Genomic DNA, 8,942 nt, shown 5'->3' with positions numbered 1-8,942 from the left:
TTTTTTTTTACAATTTTTTAGTACAATGGAAAAAATCCTGCTGTCATAATCATCATTAAAACACAGAAAAGTTGTCAGTTTCCCCATAAAGCTGCAATAAAATTTGCATGAGGGCCTAATCTGTGCCTGTCTCTCCAGTCTTCCTTCTACCCCCATCTCAGTGCTAGCACATCTGACAGCAGCAATAGGTTATATATATGGGAATCACAAAGTCTTGGTATCTGGTCTGATTGATGGTACTTGTGCGCTAATTTATTTTTACTGCATGACATCTATGGTACATAAACTTAGGCCACTTTAAAAAAAACAACAGCTGTCTGAGGTTAGTCTCCCAAGTCCATATTTAGGCATCAAACTCTGAGGCTTGATTTTCAAAAGTGCTTTGGCTGGAATTTTCAAAGGACGCTAAGGCCTGGTCTACACTGGAGGGCCGGGGTATGTGTGTGTGTGGGAATCGATCTAAGATATGCAACTTCAGCTACAAGAATAGCGTAGCTGAAGTCAACGTATCTTAGATAGACTTAGAATCACTTCGCGTCCTCATGGCGCGGGATCAATGGCTGCCGCTCCCCCGTCAACTCTGCTTCCGCCTCTCGCCGTGGTGGAGTTCCGGAGTTGATGGCAGAGCGATCGGGGATCGATTTATCGCGTCTACACTAGACGCGATAAATCGATCCCCAATAGATTGATCACTACCCACTGATCCGGTGGGTAGTGTAGACGTGGCCTAAGTGATCTAGATGGCCAACTCCCAAGCCCCTTTAAAAATCCCACAGCCTTTATCTTCAAGAGGAGCTGTTGGGTGCTTGGAGGACTTCTGAATGAAGCTACTTATTAGGTCCCTGAGTGTGGATGTAGGGGTACAATTTTCCAAAGCATCTAAGGGCTAGATTCACAAAAGGACTTGACCATTGCAATGTTGCCTCTTTTCTCCTCTTCCCCCCCCCCCCCCCCGAGCCATTTTGTGTGGAGGTAGCTGTGCTCAGATCATGCCTACAGGATTGGGTCCTGCAGTCATGATAGGTAGGGCAACTTCTAGTTTTAGAATCCCACTGGAGCTCAGGTGTCCAGGTGCTTGCCTCAGGTAGCAGTCCACATACCCAGTGGCAGAAAAACTTAGGTATGTAGGGGGGTTTTACAGCAAAAATTTAGGCATGTAGGGAATTTAGGTATCTCCAGAGTAAGGCGAGCCCAAATGTCGACACAGCAATTTTTAGCCCTGTAGACCAAACCCCACAAGCCTGAGTCAGCTGACCTGGGCCTGCCATTGCTGTGTTGAGGGTCTTTTATTCCAGGGTAGATGTACCCTTTGGCGCTTTTGAAAATGTTGCCCGTAGGAGCTGAATTTTAGGTACTCACTTTTGAAAATCTTGGCCCAACAAACAATATAAAAAAATTAAATAAACCACAGAATAAAGATTAGCAGTGTATTGTGTGTGTGAATCTTGCCACAATGATTTATATAGCTAAACATTATCTTGCATTGTTCATTGGTTTTCTCACAACGCACCCACCACATATCTCAGTTCAGATACATAACTCAGACAACTGGCCAGTCACCTAGCACATTTAAACCATATCTAGCTTGCCCCTTTTACAGAGAAAAATCCTGTACAAATTAAAACAATAGTTTCTTGGCCTGCCTGTCCAAGACACATAATAAATTAATTACAAAAATACCTTGCTCAATTCCTAGTACATGAAATGTTCACAGCAGATATCCCAATATTGGAGCAGATGCACTGAGATATAAATAGTGTCTAATAACAGAGATCCTATAACACACATGAATAGTAATTAAAGTCACTATTGTAAAGGAACCTGACCCTAACCTTTCATTATAACCAGCCATTTCTTTTTTCCTTGCATGTTTTTAAGAGTTATGAGGCTCTGGAGATTCAAAGGAAATTTCACACAAACCCAGACCTTTTTTTTTAAACTGGTCTGTGGTTTTCAGACAGCTAGTGAGTAATAAACAAACATTCTAGCATGGCAATGATTAGTAGAATATGAGAGGTCATTCTATGTAGATCATGTAAAAACAATAGGCAATGACTAACATCACCAGAGCTATGAAACTGAGTAAGAAAATATAAGCCACTGACCCACAAAGCCAGTTTCAGAGACTAAACTGCAGTTCCTCCTATAGGTCTGGAGATTGGATGGTTACAGAGCCTCACTTTTTAATAAACAAAATGAAAGCTTTAGGACTTGCACTTCAGTGCCAAGAAAAAAACGCCAACACAAACACATCACTTTGTGTCACATCAGCAGATTGAGATGATATTAAAACTATGGAGGCGAAAGCATGAGCTAGACGAGTCTCAAAACGCCGTCCATTCACGTGTTAAATAATAATGATGCTTATTTTTATAGAGAGCTTTTCATCGTTAGATCTCAAAGCACTTCAGAATCTTTAATGTATGTATCGCACAATGGCCTAGTGAGGCAGGGCAGTGCTGTTATTCCCACTTTACAGATGGGGAACCAAGGCACAACAAGGCTAAGCGACTTGTCCAAGGAAGCCTAGGGCTGAGCAGGGAATTGAGCATAGCTACTGGACCATCCTCTTCCCAAGGGCCAATTCTGCAGTCTCAACTCAGGAAAAATGCCTTTCTCCATGTCCTGACTCTGCCAAAAGTCAACATTGTTATTTATGTAGCAGTAGCACCTTGGGGCCCTGACTGAGATTGGAACTACTTTGCACTTGATGCTTACAAACACAGAGTCAGCCTTCCCCAAAGAGCTTACAGTCTGTATAACCAAGACAAAGGATGGGAGATAGGAATTCACAGTATCCCTGGTTTATGGGTAGAGAGCTGAGGTACAGAGATTAAGGTGGAATTTTTAAAGCCATCTAGGGCATTTGGATGCTTATTTCCTATTAATTTGAATGGGAATTTAGGTTGCTTTGAAAACTCTCATTTATCCGAGATCACACAGGAGGGCTGTGACAATGCTGGGAACTGGGCTTAGAGCTCTTACATGCCAGACCAGTGCTCGAAACACAAGACCATGCTTTGGCTTTCAGTCAGGACTGCAGGATCGGGACCAATGGGCCACTGCTGTTTTAAATGGACGTATATGAATTGTATATATTATGAGTACTGCCAGTTCTGGGGGAGGAAGCCAAGAACCCACAGAGTATTTACACCTGTGAGGCCCTTTTCTCTTTTGTGTGCACAGTTGCTGCTAGACCCTTGTGAAACTTTTGTTATGAAATCCAAACCCACATGAAGCACAGCTGGACTGGGGTTTCATTACAAATTCATAACCCAGTCCAGAGTTCTCTTTTAAGAAAACTCTTTTAAGCGAAACTTGGCAGCTTCACTTTGAGCTTAGGCTAAGCAACATTCAGGGGCAGTGACATGATATGCTGACCCTTGCAAGCTGCAACCAATGGTTTTTGCACAGCTCTCTTAACAACACTACAAACTTTGCGGAATTATCTGGAAAACTGGAAATGACTCAGACTAATTCAAGGTCCAGAAAACATGCCTTATAGCGAGAGACTTAAGACAGTCCATCTATTTGTTTTTTTCCAAGATAAGGTTAAGAGGTGCTTTAATGCAAGTACATACCGGGGGAAGAGATTTCTAATAATAACTGGCTTTTTAATCTAGCAGCAAAAGGCATAATGCGATCTAATGTTTGAAGCTGGGGCTAGATAAATTCAGACTAGAAACAAGGCACAAGTTTTTAACAGTGAGGGTAATTAACCATTGGACGGACTTATCTAGGGATGTGGTGGATGCTCTATCACTTGAAGGCTTTGACTCAAGACCGGATGCCTGGCTAAAAGGTGTGCTATCTGTCAAACAGAAGTTGTGGGCTTGGTGCAGAAATTATTGGGTGAGGTGCTAGGGCCTGGGTTACGCAGGAGGTCAGGCTATGTGATCATAACAATCCCTTTTAGCCTTAATAACTATGAGGCTCTGACAATCCAGTAGAAAACTTTTTTTTTAACAAGGTGTTTTATAAAATTCTTACAGTATCCTTGTTTAGGTTGCATGTCACCCCAAAGGATTCCTGAATGTGATAGCTCTCAATGACGATCACATTTATTAATCAGTCCTTCCAGGCTCTCTATACAATCAACATACTAGTTATTTCATATCCCTAATTATAGTGTGTCAAGGTTCCTCCCCCACTCTGAACTCTAGGGTACAGATGTGGGGACCTGCATGAAAAACCTCCTAAGCTCATCTTTACCAGCTTAGGTCAAAAACTTCCCCAAGGTACAAAATATTCCACCCTTTATCCTTGGATTGGCCGCTACCACCACCAAACTAATACTGGTTACTGGGGAAGAGCTGTTTGGACGCGTCTTTCCCCCCAAAATACTTCCCAAAACCTTGCATCCCACTTCCTGGACAAGGTTTGGTAAAAAGCCTCACCAATTTGCCTAGGTGACTACAGACCCAGACCCTTGGATCTTAAGAACAATGAACAATCCTCCCAACACTTGCACCCCCCCTTGCCTGGGAAATGTTGGATAAAAAGCCTCACCAATTTGCATAGGTGACCACAGACCCAAATCCTTGGATCTGAGAACAATGAAAAAGCATTCAGTTTTCTTTCAAGAAGACTTTTAATAAAAATAGAAGTAAATAGAAATAAAGAAATCCCCCCCTGTAAAATCAGGATGGTAGATACCTTACAGGGTAATTAGATTCAAAAACATAGAGAACCCCTCTAGGCAAAACCTTAAGTTACAAAAAAGATACACAGACAGAAATAGTTATTCTATTCAGCACAGTTCTTTTCTCAGCCATTTAAAGAAATCATAATCTAACACGTACCTAGCTAGATTACTTACTAAAAGTTCTAAGACTCCATTCCTGGTCTATCCCCGAGAAAGACAGACTATAGACAGACACACAGACCCTTTGTTTCTCTCCCTCCTCCCAGCTTTTGAAAGTATCTTGTCTCCTCATTGGTCATTTTGGTCAGGTGCCAGCGAGGTTACCTTTAGCTTCTTAACCCTTTACAGGTGAGAGGAGCTTTCCCCTGGCCAGGAGGGATTTCAAAGGGGTTTACCCTTCCCTTTATATTTATGACATAGTGACATTTAACACCTCAGACTCTGCTAATTTAGGACCAAGTCCTGAGAGATACCAAGTAACTGCAACTCACATTGAAGTCAACAGGGTCAGCTTTTAAAGAGAGTTCTGGGTCACATTTTCAAGCACCCAGCCCCCACTGCTGGGGATCATTTTTCAAGCGAGCTCAGCTTCTATTTACACCCTAAAATAAAGGTTAGATTTTCAAAAATGCTCAGCAAGTAACAACTCCCACTGTGCTATCTAAGGCCAGAGTTTCCGAGATCAACATCCAATGGTGGAGATCTTTTGAAAATCTGGCTACTTAGCTGGTCACTCATTAAGTGGGAACTGAGCTTCTTACAAGACACTCTGCTGTATGCACGTTTCTTCCTGGAGGAGAGAATGGGAGAAGATATTAGTCATGATGTTTGATGCATTGCTGATAGGCACTTATATACTATGGTGTTGAGCATGGTACAAGAACCTATATAGACAGGCTTGGCAGAATTCAGTTTATTTAAATATAACTTTGATAGATAATACTGATGTTTATTTTTAAACATGTTTTCTGTTTTTAGTGATTTAACTTTGCACGGTTATGCAAACTGATGTTTTTAAAGCATTTTTAGTTTTATCAATTTAAATTTTCACAGTTGCAGGAAATTATGGGATGACGGGGCGGGCAGACAACAGAGTAGATCAGGCAATAAGTAAGGACAGTAGATGCTGAGATTCAAGACATTAAAGTTTTATAATTAGTAAAACACAAAGTGCCAAAATCACATGTCAAAATACACACAATGAATATCCTTAAATCAAACTCCAATAAGTTCTCAAGTAGCATTTTTCTTCCTTTGCCTAGCTGTACATTTCGATTATTGTCAATGGAAGTATTTTTTCATCAGTTTGTGTGTTGTATGGTAAAATTGACATTTCCCAATAAAAACCTAACCCGCCATGCTTATATATTGAGTAGAATTTGAAAAAATCTGGCCCCATTTGTGAATTCTGTGCCCTTGAAAACCTAGCCCTGAGACTTGCAGCTGACCAGTACCTTTCAGAAGTTGGCCCTTAAAACAAATTTCCTTGCAATACAATGGATTCTATTCAGATGGTTCTTATTTGAGTTTCTACACATGCAGCACCAAATCTTTTGAAACTGACCTTATTAGTATTATTGTAGTGCCTAGGAGTCCTAAGTAATGGACCAGGTGCCTTGGCAATACAAAGTTAATCTACTGGATATGAATAAGTGATGGACAAGGCTAGATTTAATAATGACAGCACTGATATGGGCCTAGACAACAATGATTTGAAAAATATTAGCACGGATTTTGGTAGAGCCAAATAGCCCAGTGAATTTAATTGACACAGTCTGCTGGTTACATCTGGCAGCAGACAGTGCTCCACCCCTACTCCCAATGCACCCACAATAGTAATGAAAACCCGATATGCTGACTTGGCAACGAGTGTTGAGGAATCACCCCCAAAGGTGGAGGAGAAGAATCCATGTACCCCTCAAGACGGGGAGGTTCACAGCCACCACTCCCAGGAGGAAGTGTAGGGTAGTGGTGGTTGGTGACTCTCTTCCGAGGGGGAGGCACCCATCTGTCAGCCTAACATGGCATTCTGGGAGGTATGCTACCTGCCAAGGGTCTGTATCTGAGATGTTATGGTGGGATTGTCAAAGATCATCCAACCCTCTGACTACTACCCCAGGTTACTTGTCCAGGTAGGCACTAATGATACTGCAAAATATGACCCTGAGCAGATCAGAAGTGACTACAGGGCTCTTGGAGTAAGGGTGAAGGAGTTGTGTGAAGGATGGGTGCCTCCTGGAGGTGAATGCCTGGCTGCGAGGATGGTGTTACCAGGAAAGCTTCAGCTTTCTTGACCATGGGACACGGTTCTGAGAAGAAGGACTGCTAAGCAGAGATGGGGTCCACCTATCGAGGAAGGGGAAGAGAATATTTGGATAAAGACTGGCTAACCTAGTGAGGAGGGCTTTAAGCTAAGTTCGATGAGGGCAGGTGACAAAATCCCACAGGTAAGTCAAAAACATGGAGACCTGGGAGAAGGGTCAGAATCTGCGGGGAGCATGGGCTACTATAGCAGAGATAAGGGAGAGACAAGAGAGAACATAGGAGGGAAATCAAATCAGTATCTTAGATGTCTGTATAATAATGTGAGAAGTATGGGAATAAGCAGAAGAACCAGAAATGCTAGTTAATAAACACAACTATGACATAGGTGGTGTCACAGAGATTTGGTGGGATAATACACACAACTGGAATATTGGTATAGAAGGATACAGCTTGCTCAGGAAGGACAGGCAGGGAAAAAGGGAGATGTTGCCTTATATATTAAAAATGTATACTCATGTTCTGAGGTTGAGCTGGAAATAGGAGACAGACTTTTTGAAAGTTTTTGGGCAAGGATACAAGGGGTAAAAAACAAGGGTGATGTTATGGTAGGGGTCCACTGCAGACCACCTAACCAGGAAGAATAGGTGGATGAGACTTTTTTTAAACAACTAACAAAATCATCCAAAGCACTTGGTGGTGATGGGGGACTTCAACTACCCAGTCATCTGTTGGGAAAACAACACAACAGGGCACGGATTATCCAACAAGTTCTTGGAATGTATTTGAGACAGTTTTTTATTTCAGAAGGTGGAGAAAGCTACTAGCGGAGAGGCTGTTTTAGATTTGATTAGGGAGGAACTGGTTGAGAATGTGAAAGTGAAAAGCAGCTTGGTTGAAAGTGATCATGAAATGATAGAGTTCACGATTCTAAGGAATGGCAGGAGGGAAAACAGCAAAATAAAGACAATGGATTTCAAGAAGGCAGACTTTAGCAAACTTAGGGAGTCAGTGGGTAAAATTCCACGTGAAGCAAGTTCAAGGGAAAAAGAGTTCAAGAGAGTTGGCAGTTTTTCAAAGAGACATTTTTAAGGGCACAAGAGCAAACTATCCCACTGCCTAGGAAAGATAGGAAGTATGGCAAGAGACCACCCTGGCTTAACCAGGAGATCTTCAATGAATGAAACTCAAAAAAGAGTCCTACAGATAGTGGAAACTAGGTCAAATTACAAGGGATGAATATAAACAAATAACACAAGTATGTAAGGACAAAATTAGAAAGGTCAAGGCACAAAACAAGATTAAACTAGCTAGAGACAAAGGGTAACAAGAAAACATTCTACAAATATATTAGAAGCAAGAAGATGACCAAGGACAGGGTAAACCTGTTACTCAATGCAGAGGGATGGGGAGGAACAATAACAGAAAATGTGGAAATGGTAGAAGTACTAAATGACTTTTCTGTTTCAGTTTTCATCAAAAAGGTTAGTAGCGATTGGCCATCTAACATAGTGAATGCCAGTGAAAATGAGGTAGGATCAAAGGCTAAAATAGGGAAAGAACAAGTTAAAAATTACTTAGACAAGTTAGATGTCTTCAAGTCACCAGGGTCTGATGAAATACATCCCAGCATACTCAAGGACCTGGCTGTGGAGATATCTGAGCCATTAGTGATTATCATTGAAAAGCCATGGAAGATGGGCAAGATACCACAGGACTGGATAAGGGCAAATATAGTGCCAATCTATAAAAAGGGAAATAAAGACAACTTGGGGAATTACAGACTAGTCATCTTAACTTCGCTACTGGAAAGATAATTGAGCAAATAAATTAAACAATCAATTTGCAGACCCCTAGAAGATAATAAGGTGATGAGTAACAGTCAGCATGGATTTGTCAGGAACAAATAATGTCAAACCAAACTAGTAGTTTTCCTTGACAGGGTAAAAAAACCTTCTGGGTGGGGAGGAAGCAGTAGATGTGGTATAGCTTGACTTTAGTAAGGCTTTTGATACTGTCTTGCATGACATTCTCA

Source organism: Lepidochelys olivacea, assembly GCF_965140295.1.
Source record: "Lepidochelys olivacea isolate rLepOli2 genome assembly, chromosome: 1".
Classification (NCBI taxonomy): domain Eukaryota; kingdom Metazoa; phylum Chordata; order Testudines; family Cheloniidae; genus Lepidochelys; species Lepidochelys olivacea.
The sequence above is the reverse complement of the archived record's forward strand: the minus strand, read 5'-3'. Positions refer to the sequence as shown.